The sequence below is a fragment of the Salmo salar genome, chromosome 01 (genome assembly GCF_965601325.2).
Source record: "Salmo salar chromosome 01, fSalSal1, whole genome shotgun sequence".
In the NCBI taxonomy this organism is placed as follows: domain Eukaryota; kingdom Metazoa; phylum Chordata; class Actinopteri; order Salmoniformes; family Salmonidae; genus Salmo; species Salmo salar.
The window spans coordinates 174,879,969-174,895,773 of NC_138291.1; the positions used below are offsets into that span (position 1 = coordinate 174,879,969).

At 41.9% G+C, this 15,805-nt stretch overlaps 1 long non-coding RNA gene across 1 annotated transcript; it reads left to right on the plus strand.

The window, feature by feature from the left end:
• Positions 1-3,293: 3,293 nt before the first annotated feature.
• LOC145858666 (uncharacterized) lies at positions 3,294-4,892 on the plus strand. Its single transcript, XR_014379151.1, has 2 exons — positions 3,294-4,369; positions 4,506-4,892. It is a non-coding gene; the product is annotated as an uncharacterized LOC145858666 (long non-coding RNA).
• Positions 4,893-15,805: the final 10,913 nt, after the last annotated feature.

Sequence of the window (15,805 nt, forward strand, 5' to 3'; positions counted from 1 at the left end):
TACAACTTGTGCTAAATTAGGATATTATACTCTATTGAATAAACCGGACTCGGGTACATTTCAACACGTCTTTACTCCATGACTGTGTAACGGTGTAACAAGATCCTAGCATTATTTCCAAAAGAAAAAAAGCATGCATCATAAATTAGAAATTACATTTATTTGATGTAACTTCTAATTGTGCTTATCGTACATCATTTTCTGCTTGGTTTCAAGAGAAATGCATTGAAAGAGAGAAATGAAACTACCAAGGTCTAATACATGTAACTTCTACTTTCTGATGTTTTCTAATTTATGATGCATGTATTTTTTTTATTCGGAAAATAATGCTGGGTTCTTTTTACACCGTTACACAGTCATGGAGTAAAGACGTGTTGAAATGTACATCGTAGCCAGACAAATACAGAAACACAATGCTTACGAACTGCATCTCCGAAATACTGTCACATGTGTATTTTATTTGCATCTTGGAACATATTGTACAATAAGCTATAACGTTTTTACCAGGCTATCCATTTATCCCGTTCGCGAATCACAACACACATATAACTTTGATACGCTCGGGGGAATGTATACTGCAAACTTTCACCCAATGACCTTTTGCTAAGCCCCCGTTTTGGGAAACCAGTTGCAGTGCTCCAGTGGATAGCAGCTGTCTTCCAGTCCGACACGTTGGACAAGCTCACGTTTAAAACGCATGAGAGCTAATGAAGGCTGTGGCAAAAACTGCGTTTTCTTCAAAAAAAAAGTACGTTTAAATGGATAAATAATTGAACAATGCATCATGATAATTTGCTACTGTGATTCCTGAACTGCAAAGCCTGTTGGGAGTATTTTTCCAATCCAAAATGTTACTTAAGTAACATTGTTTGCTAGCTCAGCTGGTTAGCTAGCTCTCGGTCTCATTGATCACCAAACGTTGCTAACGCCTGTTATCTACCAGGGATGTGCTTCTCTCCCTTCATGAACAATTCGATACCCATCAAGATGAGCTCTGATACTTGTTAGATTTTTTTTTTTTTTGTTGCATGAACATTCATTTTCCATTTTAAATACTGCTGATGGAAGCTCAGGAGCTGGGCCTCTGAGCTGGATCTGTCTGAGATGACTTCTCTAAGCGGTGGCCCTCTGTGTGTGTGTGTGTGTGTGGGCACCTGAGCTGAGCCAGTGGGCTGACAGCACCTACCACCCCATTATCAGATTAGGGGTGGGGGAAATGTATGCCCCCCCCCCCACTTTTTTATCTGAAATCACCATTACCCACTGATTAATTTATCCTTTTTGCAGATTGAAAATGTTTTGAGCAAGTACTATGTCAATATTTACACTGCATTTGGAAAGTATTCAGACCCCTTTACTTTTTCCACATTTTGTTACGTTACAGCCTTATTCTAAAATTGATTAAACATTTTTTTCCCCTCATCAACCTACACACGGTTGTCAATAATGACAAAGCAAAAACAGGTTTTTAGAAATGTTTGCAACTTTATATAATAAAAAACCTGAAACATCACATTTACATAAGTATTCAGACCCTTTACTCAGTACTTTGTTGAAGCACCCTTGGCAGCTATTTCAGCATCAAGTCTTCTTGATTATGAAGCTATAAGCATGTCACACCTGTATTTGGGGAGTTTCTCTCATTCTTCTCAGCAGATCATCTCAAACTCGGTCAGGTTGGATGGGGAGTGTCGCTGCACAGCTATTTGCAGGTCTCTCCAGAGATATTCGATCTGGTTCAAGTCCGGGCTCTGGCTGGGCCACTCAAGGACATTCAGAGACTTGTATTGAAGCAACTCCTGCGTTGTTTTGACTGTGTATTTAGGGTTGTTGTCCTGTTGGAAGGTGAACCTTCGCCCCAGTCAGGTCCTGAGCGATCTGGAGCAGGTTTTCATCAAGGATCTCTCTGTACTTTGCTCCGTTCATCTTTCTCTTGATCTTGACTAGTCACCCAGTGCCTGCCACTGAAAAACATCCCCACAGCACAATGCTGCCACCACCATGCTTCACCGTAGGGATGGTGCCAAGTTTCCTCCAGACGTGACGCTTGGCATTCAGGCCAAGGAATTCAAACTTGGTTTCATCAGACCAGAGAATCTTGTTTCTCCTGGTCTGAGAGTCCTTTAGGTGCCTTTTGGCAAACTCCAAGCGGGCTATCATTTGCCTTTTACTGAGGAGTGGCTTTCGTCTGGCCACTACCATAAAGGCCTGATTGGTGGAGCGCAGCAGAGATGGTTGCCCTTCTGGAAGGTTCTCCCATCTTCACAGAGGAACTCTGGAGCTCTGTCAGAGTGACCATTGGGTTCTTGGTCATCTCCCTGACCAAGGCCCTTCTCCCCCGATTGCTCAGTTTGGCCGGGCGGCCAACTCTAGGAAGAGTCTTGATGGTTCCAAACTTCTTCCATTTAAGAATGATGGAGGCCACTGTGTTCTTCGGGACCTTCAATGCTGCAAACATTTTTTGGTACCCTTCCCCAGACACAATCCTGTCTCTGAGCTCTACGGACAATTCCTTCGACCTCATGGCTTGGTATTTGCTCTGACATGCACAGGCAACTGTGGGACCTTTTATAGACAGGTGTTTGTCTTTCCAAATCATGTCCAATCAATTGAATTTACTACAGGTGGACTCCAATCAAGTTGTAGAAACATCAAGGATGATCAATGGAGACAGGATGCACCTGAGTTAAATTTCGAGTCTCATAGCAAAGAGTCTGAATACTTGTAAATAAGGTATCTGTTTTTTATTTTTAATACATTTGCAAACATTTCAAAAAACTGTTTTTGCTTTGTCATTATGGGGTATTGTGTGTAGATTGATGAGAAAAAATGTAATCCCTTTTAGAATAAGGCTGTAACGTAACAAAATGTGGAAAAAGTCAAGGGGTCCGAATGCACTGTATATTTAGAAATTAAACTTTATTTGTCACATGCGCCGAATACAACAAGTGTAGACCTTACCGTGAAATGCTTACTTACAAGCCCTTAACCAACAGTGCAGTTCAGGAAGAGTTAAGAAAATATTTACGAAATAAACAAAAATAAATAGAAAATTAGCACAATAACGAGGCTATATACAGGGGGTACCGGTACCGAGTCAGTGTACGTGGGTACAGGTTAGTTGAGGTAATTTGTACATGTAGGTAGGGGTGAAGTGACTATGCATAGATAATAAACCACGAGTAGCAGCAGTGTACAAAACAAATGGAGGGGGGGGGGGTCAATGTAATAGTCCGGTGGCCATTTGATTATTTGTTCAGCAGTCTTATGGCTTGGGGGTAGAAGCTGTTAAGGAGCCTTTTGGTCCTAGACTTGGCGCTCCGGGACCGCTTGCCGTGCGGTAGTAGTCTATAACTTGGGTGACTGGGGTCTCTGACAATTTTATGGGTTTTCCTCTGACACCGCCTATTATATAGGTCCTGGAATGCAGGAAGCTTGGCCCCAGTGATGTACTGGGCCGTACGCACTTAGCATGGCATTTAGACAATTAATATAATGCAGCTTTGAATGTTTACCCTTCTCTCGAAAGTGAATAGTTTATACGTTTGGAATTTTACAGAGAGCTTCTCCTGCTCTGACCAATGAATGCTAAATGATTGCAGTCCTTTATGAAATTACCATGTTCATGTAAACATGACCAAATAGAGTGGTGAGGAGAAGCTCAGTGGACCCTTTGTGTCCAGAAGTAATTTAGCCATTTATTGTAGTCATTGCGATCTGTCGAGTTTAATAAAGTCCAGATAACCCTACGTCAATGATGCCGGTGGATCTCAAAACTGAACTTGGATCCGCATTAAGTAGCAATGATATCCTTCGCCACCTCCATTTTACGGCAGATATATTGTGAGAGCTCCAATCGGGTTTATTTGCTTGGCACTGTCTCAGGATATCAGCCATGTGAACCCATTCTGCAGCTTATCATAATGGCATGCATTACCAATACAGCCATAGACCTACAATATGATGGCATTACTGGCCTAATGGGCATATGCAATCAATGTGCCCTGTAAGTGTTGTTACATAGATGCTGTGTTCACGATGCATGATTAATTCATAATTCATGGTTTATTTGATGTAGTAAATAAATAAATTATTTAGTGATGTATAGATAAGAATTTAAATGTGATGTAACAGGTAAATTAACGTTAGGCCATTGTTTGTGTTTTTATGTTCCATCCCGGAACTAACGTTCTCTGTTGTGTTACTGCTACGGAATTTGTTAATTGACTGTGTGCAATCTAACTTAAGCAGATCTTAGACTAGTCTGAGTCATAATTGTTGATGGCAGAGGCTAAGAAAGACAGTAAAGGGACTTTCAAGGGACTTTAAGGATTCAATAACGTTTTTTTCAGGACAAGCAGCCAACGAGGTATTTTGTTCAACCTATAGAACTTTGTTTATAGTCCCGCCAAGTGCCATTTGTATTGTTGCGCCGAGCGCCATTTTTATTTCTTTGTTTCAGTACTGTATAATTGATCAACGTTACTGTGTTCATTCAAACATAGTTCTCACGGCGTGACGTGGATGCATCGGAGAAAAAGACGTGCAAGGGAATAAACGCCCGTTTCAAGGAACCAACCTGTGTCTTGTCGTGAAGAGAGCTACATGCCCCTTGTCATTGTACATCTGAAGCAGAGAATAGCTGAACTCACAAATCATCTCCATATTGTTGAGATAGCTATATGTTCTCAATTGTAAATGCCAAGAGTGTGCAAATCTGTCATCAAGGCAAATGGTGGCTACTTTGAAGAATCTCAAATATAAAATATATTTAGATTTGTTTAACACTTTGATTACTACATGATTCCATACGTGTTATTTCATAGTTTGTCTTAACTATTATTCTACAATGTAGAAAAATAGTAAAAATAAAGAAAAAAAACTTGAATGAGTATGTGTGTCCAAACTCTTGACTGGTACTGTGTATATATACATATATATACACCCACACACACAGTGGCAAGAAAAAGTATGTGAACCCTTTTGGAATTACCTGGATTTCTGCATAAATTGGTCATAAAATTTGACCTGATCTTCATCTAAGTCACAACAATAGACAAGCAGTCTGCTTAAACTAATAACACACAATGTGTTTTCATGTCTTTATTGAACACACCGTGTAAACATTCACTGTAGGGTGGAAAAAGTATGTGAACCCTTGGATTTAATAACTGGTTGACCCTCCTTTGGCAGCAATAACCTCAACCAAATGTTTTCTGTAGTTGCGGATCAGACATGCACAGCGGTCAGGAGGAATTTTGGACCATTCATCTTTACAGAACTGTTTCAGTTCAGCAATATTCTTAGGATGTCTGGTGTGAATCGCTCGAGGTCATACCACAGCATTTTAAATTGGGATGAGGTCAGGACTCTGACTGGGCCTCTCCAGAAGGTGTATTTTCTTCTGTTGAAGCCATTCTGTTGTTGATTTACTTCTGTGTTTTGGGTCGTGGTCCTGTTGCATCACCCAACTTCTGTTGAGCTTCAATTGGCGGACAGATAGCCTTACCTTCTCCTACAAAATGTCTTGATAAACTTGGGAATTCATTTTCCGTCCATGATAGCAAGCTGTCCAGGCCCTGAGGCAGCAAAGCAGCCCCAAACCAAAATGCTCCCTCCACCATACTTTACAGTTGGGATGGGGTTTTGGTGTTGCTGTGCTGTGCTGTGCTGTGCCTTTTTTTTTTCACCACACATGGTGTTTTGTGTTCCTTCCAAACAACTCAACTTTAGTTGAATCTGTCTTCAGAATATTTATCCAGAAGCGCTGTGGAATATCCAGGTGCTCTTTTGCGAACTTCAGAAGTCTAGCACTGTTTTTTGGGGGCAGCAGTGGTTTCTTCCCTGGTATCCTCCCATGAACAGCATTCTTGTTTAGTGTTTTACGTATCGTAGACTCGTCAACAGAGATGTTAGCATGTTCCAGAGATTTCTGTAAGTCTTTAGCTGACACTCTAGGAATCTTCTTAACCTCATTGAGCATTCTGCACTGTGCTCTTGCAGTCATCTTTGCCGGACGGCCACTCCTAGGGAGAGTAGCAACAGTGCTGAACTTTCTCCATTTATAGACAATTTGTCTTACTGCAGACTGACGAACATCAAGGTTTTTAGAGATACTTTTGTAACCCTTTCCAGCTTTATATAAGTTAACAATTATTAGGTCTTCTGCGCTCTCTTTTGTTTGAGGCATGGTTCACATCAGGCAATGCTTCTTGTGAATAGAAAACTCCAATTTTGTGAGTGTTTTTTATAGGGCAGGGCAGCTCTAACCAACATCTCCAATCTCATCTCATTGATTGGACTCAGGTTAGCTGAATCCTGACTCCAATTAGCTTTTGGAAAAGTCATTAGCCTAGGGGTTCACATACCTTTTCCAACCTACACTGTGAATGTTTAAATGATGTATTCAATACAGACAAGAAAAATACAACAATTGGTGTGTTATTAGTTTAAGCACACTGTGTTTGTCTATTGCTGTGACTAAGATCAGATCAAATTTGATAACTAATTTATGCAGAAATCCAGGTAATTCCAAAGAGTTCACATACTTTTTTCCCCCACTGTATATGTACGCATGATCACGCAGCATCCGGTCAAAAGGGTTGTTAAACCTTGATGGAGATTGCATGGTGGGTTTGCAGTTTACACAGTGTTGTGTATGTATTTGCAGAATAAACCGTGAAAGAGAACAGCACCCTGTCCTTTGTCGATGAGCCATATGAGAGCGGTTACACAGAGATGTTGGTGTTGATGGTGGGGGAAGAGAGATTTGCAAGTCAAAACCACAATTTCCTTTACCCATGTACCATTCATTGCTGAGAGAATGAACTGAGCTATAATCAATGTCATGACACAGGTACACTATATATATATATATATATATATATATATATATATATATATATATATATATATATATATATATATATATATATACTGCTCAAAAAAATAAAGGGAACACTTAAACAACACAATGTAACTCCAAGTCAATCACACTTCTGTGAAATCAAACTGTCCACTTAGGAAGCAACACTGATTGACAATAAATGTCACATGCTGTTGTGCAAATGGAATAGACAACAGGTGGAAATTATAGGCAATTAGCAAGACACCCCCAATAAAGGAGTGGTTCTGCATGTGGGGACCACAGACCACTTCTCAGTTCCTATGTTTCCTGGCTGATGTTTTGGTCACTTTTGAATGCTGGCGGTGCTTTCACTCTAGTGGTAGCATGAGACGGAGCCTACAACCCACACAAGTGGCTCAGGTAGTGCAGCTCATCCAGGATGGCACATCAATGCGAGCTGTGGCAAGAAGGTTTGCTGTGTCTGTCAGCGTAGTGTCCAGAGCATGGAGGCGCTACCAGGAGACAGGCCAGTATATCAGGAGACGTGGAGGAGGCCGTAGGAGGGCAACAACCCAGCAGCAGGACCGCTACCTCCACCTTTGTGCAAGGAGGAGCAGGAGAAGCACTGCCAGAGCCCTGCAAAATGACCTCCAGCAGGCCACAAATGTGCATGTGTCTGCTCAAACGGTCAGAAACAGACTCCATGAGGGTGGTATGAGGGCCCGACGACCACAGGTGGGGGTTGTGCTTACAGCCCAACACCGTGCAGGACGTTTGGCATTTGCCAGAGAACACCAAGATTGGCAAATTCGCCACTGGCGCCCTGTGCTCTTCACAGATGAAAGCAGGTACACACTGAGCACGTGACAGACGTGACAGAGTCTGGAGACGCCGTGGAGAACGTTCTGCTGCCTGCAACATCCTCCAGCATGACCGGTTTGGCGGTGGGTCAGTCATGGTGTGGGGTGGCATTTCTTTGGGGGGCCGCACAGCCCTCCATGTGCTCGCCAGAGGTCGCCTGACTGCCATTAGGTACCGAGATGAGATCCTCAGACCCCTTGTGAGACCATATGCTGGTGCGGTTGGCCCAGGGTTCCTCCTAATGCAAGACAATGCTAGACCTCATGTGGCTGGAGTGTGTCAGCAGTTCCTGCAAGAGGAAGGCATTGATGCTATGGACTGACCCGCCCGTTCCCCAGACCTGAATCCATTTGAGCACATCTGGGACATCATGTCTCGCTCCATCCACCAACGCCACGTTGCACCACAGACTGTCCAGGAGTTGGCGGATGCTTTAGTCCAGGTCTGGGAGGAGATCCCTCAGGAGACCATCCCCCACCTCATCAGAAGCATGCCCAGGTGTTGTAGGGAGGTCATACAGGCACGTGGAGGCCACACACACTACTGAGCCTCATTTTGACTTGTTTTAAGGACATTACATCAAAGTTGGATCAGCCTGTAGTGTGGTTTTCCACTTTAATTTTGAGTGTGACTCCAAATCCAGACCTCCATGGGTTGATAAATTGGATTTCCATTGATTATTTTTGTGTGATTTTGTTGTCATCACATTCAACTATGTAAAGAAAAAAGTATTTAATAAGATTATTTCTTTCATTCAGATCTAGGATGTGTTGTTTAAGTGTTCCCTTTATTTTTTTGAGCAGTATATATATATATATATATATACAAAAGTATGTGGACACCCCTTCAAATTAGAGGATTTGTCTGTTTCAGCCACACCTGTTGCTGACAGGTGTATACAATCAAGCACACAGCCATGCAATCTCCATAGACAGACATTGACTGGGGCTGTTATCATGGTTCGGGTTAGGCCCCTTAGTTCCGGTGAAGGGAAATATTAACACTACAGCATACAATCACATTCTAGACAATTCTGTGCTTCCAACTTTGTGGCAACAGTTTGGGGAAGGCCCTTTCCCGTTTCAGCATGACAAAGCGAGGTCCATACAGAAATGGTTTGTTGAGATTGGTGTGGAAGAACATGACTGGTCTGCACCGCGCCCTGATCTCAACGCCATCAAACACCTTTGGGATAAATTGGAACGCCGACGGCGAGCCAGGCCTAATCACCCAACATCAGTGCCCAACCTCACTAATGTTCTTGCGGCTGAATGGAAGTAAGTCTCCACAGCAATGTTCCAACATCTAATGGAAAGCCTTCCCATGAGAGTGGAGGCTGTTATAGCAGCAAAGGGGGGGACCAACACCATATTGATGCCTATGATTTTGGAATGTCCACATTCTTTTGGTCATGTGTAATACATTATTTGTTGTTCATTGTCTACTTCTTAGGTGCATATAATGTCCAAGGCATAACCCACCCCCTGATCGCTGTGTTCACCATTCTATTTCACTTCACATTTGATGATATCTGAAGTGAGATAGAAAGTGAATGTAGCAAATCAGGTTGGTTCCACCAAGCTAATCATAATATTGATACATTGATAATGTAGTCAATGCTCTCTCTCTCTGTGTGACCAACAAGTATCTTTGTTGAGGGGCCAGAGGTGATCTACGTTGCCATGCCCATCAATGGGGCTCTGGCAAAGACCTCACCTCCAGCCTCACCTCTTGCCTGTTCACCAACAGTCGTCGATGGGGAGAACAGAATTTAGTCTGGTTTAGCCTAACTTGTTAAAACTTCAACATAGTATATGTTTGTGTCCCTAACTTCCATTGGTAATATAATATTGACTGTGTGTGTGTGTGTGTGTGTGTGTTTCAGACAGCAGCCTCAGTCATTTGATGGGGAAACCATAATTGGGTAGGTTTTATCTGACCTGTTCAAACTTAAACATAGGATAGGTAATATCTGACACAAAACAGGTACTAACTGCCTTTGGTAACAGAACATGGAGCCAGCACATGGAGACTTGAAAGATGTGATTAAGTCCAGACTGACAGACGGGCTTGATATTGAGGTCTGAATGGAGAGAGACCTGGCACTCAGCATAAACATTTGACTAGACACAACTTTTACTTGTATTGTCTTTTAATTGAATTGAATAGTACAGTATTAGTCAACATGGGGAGGTAGAAACCCTAGCTGTGTTCTAATACTCATACTAACCGAGCTATTTGTGACGTGATTTGAGTATATAGTATGCGTATTGGTCATAGTATGGATATATAGTTAGTATGCCAAAAGTTCCCGGATGTCGTACTAAACCGACAAAATATGAAGTATACACGCAGTGGACACTATTTCCGTACTTTAGGGCCCATAATGCAAATCTTCAGAAAATTGGCGTGGCTTCATTCACATCGTTTCCAGATTTGAAGAAAATATTTGCCAGTATATTAACTATAGGCTAACTGACTACCCAACGTTTATTAACTTGATTATTCACGTCATTCTTCGCTAAATGGTATAACTTTGTCGTGAGTTCTCAATGTACATTCGGGTGCTTTCGTAAATTTGCTCTGGCGATCTACTCCGATTTCAGAGCGCAGAATAATGAATTTACTAGTACTCAACACTCGTTGAATATGGCCGTGTCAGTAAACGTCGCAACAACAAAAAACAACGTAATTAAACGGCTAGGGCGAGTAAAATGGTCAGAGTGGTCTAATTTATGTCTGGAAGTAGCTAGCCAACGTTAGCTTGGGTGCTTGACTGCAATTGTTAAGGTCAGAACGCTCAAACCAACCGTAAATTACTCCTCGTTCCGAGAGCCAAACGCGGTGAATTTACAAACGGACCATCTGACAACACACTGAATTTACGAGCGCCACTCCATATTGAATTTGAAAACACACCCGAGGTCGTAACATGTCTAACTAGTAAATTTGTTACGCACAGCATCAACTTCCGGTAGACATGCGAAGAGCTAGTACGCTCAACTGAAAGCATACTGTTCGTATACTAAAATGAACTAATAGTATGTAGTATATACTCATTAAGTATGTAGTATACAGTATGAGTATTAGAACACAGCTCCTGTGTATTCTGCACCAGGATCAGGGAACTCCTGTTAAATATGGGACATTCTATTGGCAGAACACTGTTTCTACGGTATCATGTAAAGAGATGTTTATTCTACATTGACCTGATACTACATTTAAAAGTGATCAAAACACTTAGTTTAGAATATCATGTTAAATGTTAGTCAATGTGAATTCATTCCTTGTGTTATTATTTTTCTTTGCATTGTTAGGAATGGCCCATAAGCAAGAATTTCACTGTTAGTGTACACTTGTTGTTTACAAAGCATGTGACAAATAATGTTTTTTTTAAATTTGATCTACATTAATTCATCAATTGCATTCTTCTCATATTACTCTGTAGGCTACTGACCTCTTCAAAGCTTCCTCCAGCATCTCACCATACATGTGCCTGTAGTTATTGAACACAACCTTGTTTGTTGTGATTGAGCTGGGGGAAACCACACCCTCATGCCAACTCACATTTGGCTTCTGTCATGGCCGCCAGCATTTCTTGTGGAGCAAGATTAAAAAACGAGGCAAAATCAGCAGATGCAGTTCCCCTTTATAATGTTGGTTTTGTCTGTGGTCTTGTGTTACATTTTCACATCAAGCCAATTTGAAAACCTTAAAAAGGACATGGGTAGAAATAAATTAATCCACAGATACGAACATCATTTGATGTACACTACCGTTCAAAAGTTTGGGGTCACTTAGAAATGTCCTTGTTTTTGAAAGAAATGGACAAAACATTGCTTTAAAATAACATCAAATTGATCAGAAATACAGTGTAGATGTTGTTAATGTTGTAAATGACTATTGTAGCTGGAAACGGCAGATTTTTAATGTAATATCTACATAGGCGTACAGAGGCCCATTATCAGCAACCATCACTCCTGTGTTCCAATGGCATGTTGTGTTAGCTAATCCAAGTTTATCATTTTAAAAAGGCTAATTGATCATTAAGAAACCCTTTTGCAATTATGTTAGCACAGCTGAAAACTGTTGTCCTGATTAAAGAAGCAATAAAACTGGCCTTCTTTAGACTAGTTGAGTATCTGGAGCATCAGCGTTTGTGGGTTCGATCACAGGCTCAAAATGGCCAGAAACAAAGGCTTTCTTCTGAAACTCGTCAGTCTATTCTTCTTTTGAGAAATGAAGGCTATTCCATGTGAGAAATTGCCAAGAAACTGAAGATCTCGTACAACGCTGTGTGCTACTCCCTTCACAGAACAGCGCAAACTGTCTCTAAGCAGAATAGAAAGAGTGGGAGGCCCCGGGGCACAACTGAGCAAGAGGACAAGTACATTAGAGTGTCTAGTTTGAGAAACAGACGCCTCACAAGTCCTCAACTGGCAGCTTCATTAAATAGTACCCGCAAAACACCAGTCTCAACGTCAACAGTGAAGAGGCAACTCCGGGATGCTGGCCTTCTAGGCAGAGTTGCAAAGAAAAAGCCATATCTCAGACTGGCCAACAAAAAGAAAAGATTAAGATGGGCAAAAGAACACAGACACTGGACAGAGGAAGATTGGAAAAAAGTGTTATGGACAGACAAATCTAAGTTTGAGGTGTTCAGATCACAAAGAAGAACATTAGTGAGATGCAGAAAAAATGAAAATATGCTGGAGGAGTGCTTGACGCCATCTGTCAAGCATGGTGGAGGCAATGTGATGGTCTGGGGGTGCTTTGGTGGTGGTAAAGTGGGAGATTTGTACAGAGTAAAATATTCTTCAGGGAAGGCTATCACTCCATTTTGCAATGTCATGCCATACCCTGTGGACGGCGCTTAAATGTAGCCAATTTCCTCCTACAACAGGACAATGACCCAAAGCACAGCTCCAAACTATGCAATAACTATTTAGGGAAGAAGCAGTCAGCTGGTATTGTCTATAATGGAGTGGCCAGCACAGTAACCGGATCTCAACCCTATTGAGCAGCTTGACCGTATACACCTGATGTAACAGCGGGGACTGTGAAGCAACACAAACATAGGCACAGACACATGCATTCACACACACACAAAAACATATGCACTATACATACACGTGGATTTAGTACTGTAGATACGTGGTAGTGGTGGAGTAGGGGCCTGAGGGCACACAGTGTGTTGTGAAATCTGTGAATGTATTGTATATTTTAAAAATTGTATAAACTGCCTTAATTTTGCTGGACCTCAGGAAGAGTAGCTGCTGCTCAGGCAGCAGCTAATGGGGATCCATAATAAATACAAATACAGTCAAGGTCAGCCAACAATGATGAAAAAATATTTTGGATTTCAATGTTTTACAATAACCTTCACAAGTATAAAATGTATCAGTTTATTTCATTAGTAGTCAAATGCCAAGGCACTACATTTTATTTTAAAGCTAGTCTGAAATTTGGGAAGCTGTTACATGGTACATGTTATTTCAGTTCCTGCCTCATGCGCTCAGTTGTCCATCTTCATCATAACCCGAAATATACGTTTTTAATATCCTGTTGTTTACAAATTACAAGAATGCAAACATCACAAAAATTATTGGATGCAGTCTATCACAGTGCTATCCGTTTTGTCACCAAAGCCCCATATACTACCCACCACTGCGACCTGTACAGTGGGGGAAAAAAGTATTTGATCCCCTGCTGATTTTGTACGTTTGCCCACTGACAAAGAAATGATCAGTCTATCATTTTAATGGTAGGTTTATTTGAACAGTGAGAGACAGAATAACAACAAAAATATCCAGAAAAACGCATGTCAAAAATGTTATAAATTGATTTGCATTTTAATGAGGGAAATAAGTATTTGACCCCTCTCAATCAGAAAGATTTCTGGCTCCCAGGTGTCTTTTATACAGGTAACGAGCTGAGATTAGGAGCACACTCTTAAAGGGAGTGCTCCTAACCGCAGCTTGTTACCTGTATAAAAGACACCTGTCCACAGAAGCAATCAATCAGATTCCAAACTCTCCACCATGGCCAAGACCAAAGAGCTCTCCAAGAATGTCAGGGACAAGATTTTAGACCTACACAAGGCTGGAATGGGCTACGAGACCATCGCCAAGCAGCTTGGTGAGAAGGTGACAACATTTGGTGCGATTATTTGCAAATGGAAGAAACACAAAAGAACTGTCAATATCCCTCGGCCTGGGGCTCCATGCAAGATCTCACCTCGTGGAGATGCAATGATCATGAGAACGGTGAGGAATCAGCCCAGAACTACACGGGAAGATCTTGTCGATGATCTCAAGGCAGCTGGGACCATAGTCACCAAGAAAACAATTGGTAACACACTACGCCGTGAAGGACTGAAATCCTGCAGCGCCAGCAAGGTCCCCCTGCTCAAAAATACATATACATGCCCGTCTGAAGTTTGCCAGTGAACATCTGAATGATTCAGAGGACAACTGGTGAAAGTGTTGTGGTCAGATGAGACCAAAATGGAGCTCTTTGGCATCAACTCAACTCGCCGTGTTTGGAGGAGGAGGAATGCTGCGTATGACCACAAGAACACAATCTCCACCGTCAAACATGGAGGTGGAAAAATTATGTTTTGGGGGTGTTTTTCTGCTAAGGGGACAGGACAACTTAATCGCATCAAAGGGACGATGGACGGGGCCATGTACCGTCAAATCTTGGGTGAGAGCCTCCTTCCCTCAGCCAGGTCATTGAAAATGGGTCGTGGATGGGTATTCCAGCATGACAATGACCCAAAACACACGGCCAAGGCAACAAAGGAGTGGCTCAAGAAGAAGCACATTAAGGTCCTGGAGTGGCCTAGCCAGTCTCCAGACCTTAATCCCATAGAAAATCTGTTGAGGGAGCTGAAGGTTCGAGTTGCTAAACGTCAGCCTCGAAACCTTAATGACTTGGAGAAGATCTGCAAAGAGGAGTGGGACAAAATCCCTCCTGAGATGTATGCAAACCTGGTGGCCAACTACAAGAAACGTTTGACCTCTGTGATTGCCAACAAGGGTTTTGCCACCAAGTACTAAGTCATGTTTTGCAGAGGGGTCAAATACTTATTTCCCTCATTAAAATGCAAATCATTTTATAACATTTTTGACTTGCGTTTTTCTGGATTTTTTTGTTGTTATTCTGTCTCTCACTGTTCAAATAAACCTACCATTAAAATTATAGATGGATCATTTCTTTGTAAGTGGGAAAACGTACAATATCAGCAGGGTATCAAATACTTTTTTCCCCCACTGTATGCTCTTGTTGGCTGGTCCTCGCCACATATTCTTCGCAAAACCCATTGGCTCCAGGTCATCTATAAGTCTTTGCTAGGTAAAGCTCCGCCTTATCTCAGCTCACTGGTCACCCTAGCAACACCCACCCGTAGCACGCACTCAATCAGGTATATTTCACTGGTCATCCCCAAAGCCAATTCCTCCTTTGGCCACCTTTCCTTCCAGTTCTCTGCTGCCTATGACTGGAATGAATTGCAAAAATCACTGAAGTTGGAAACATATCTCCCTCACTAACTTTAAGCATCAGCTGTCAGAGCAGCTTACCGATCGCTGCAGCTGTACACAGCTCATCTGTAAATAGCCCATCTAACCAACTACCTACCTCATCCCCATATTTGTTTGTGCTTTTCTGCTCTTTTGCACACCAGTATTTCTACTTGCACATCCTCATCTGCACATATATCACTCCAGTGTAAATTCCTAAATTGTAATTACTTCGCCACTATTGGCCTATTTATTGCCTTACCTCCTTACTTCATTTGCACACACTGCATACCGATTTTTCTATTGTGTTATTGACTGTACGTTTGTTTATCCTATGTGTAACTCTGTGTTGTTTTTGTCGCACTGCTTTGCTTTATTTTGGCCAGGTCGCAGTTGTAAATGAGAACTTGTTCTCAACTGGCCTACCTGGTTAAATAAAGGTGAAATAAAATGTAAAAAAGTGTGGTGCATCGATGGTGCCAGAAGCCTTGCTTTGTTATGATTCTGAACAGTCAGACAGCTAGCAATAATGACAAGAAGCTGCCATGTGGGGAATCGTTGGTGGCTTGTTTCA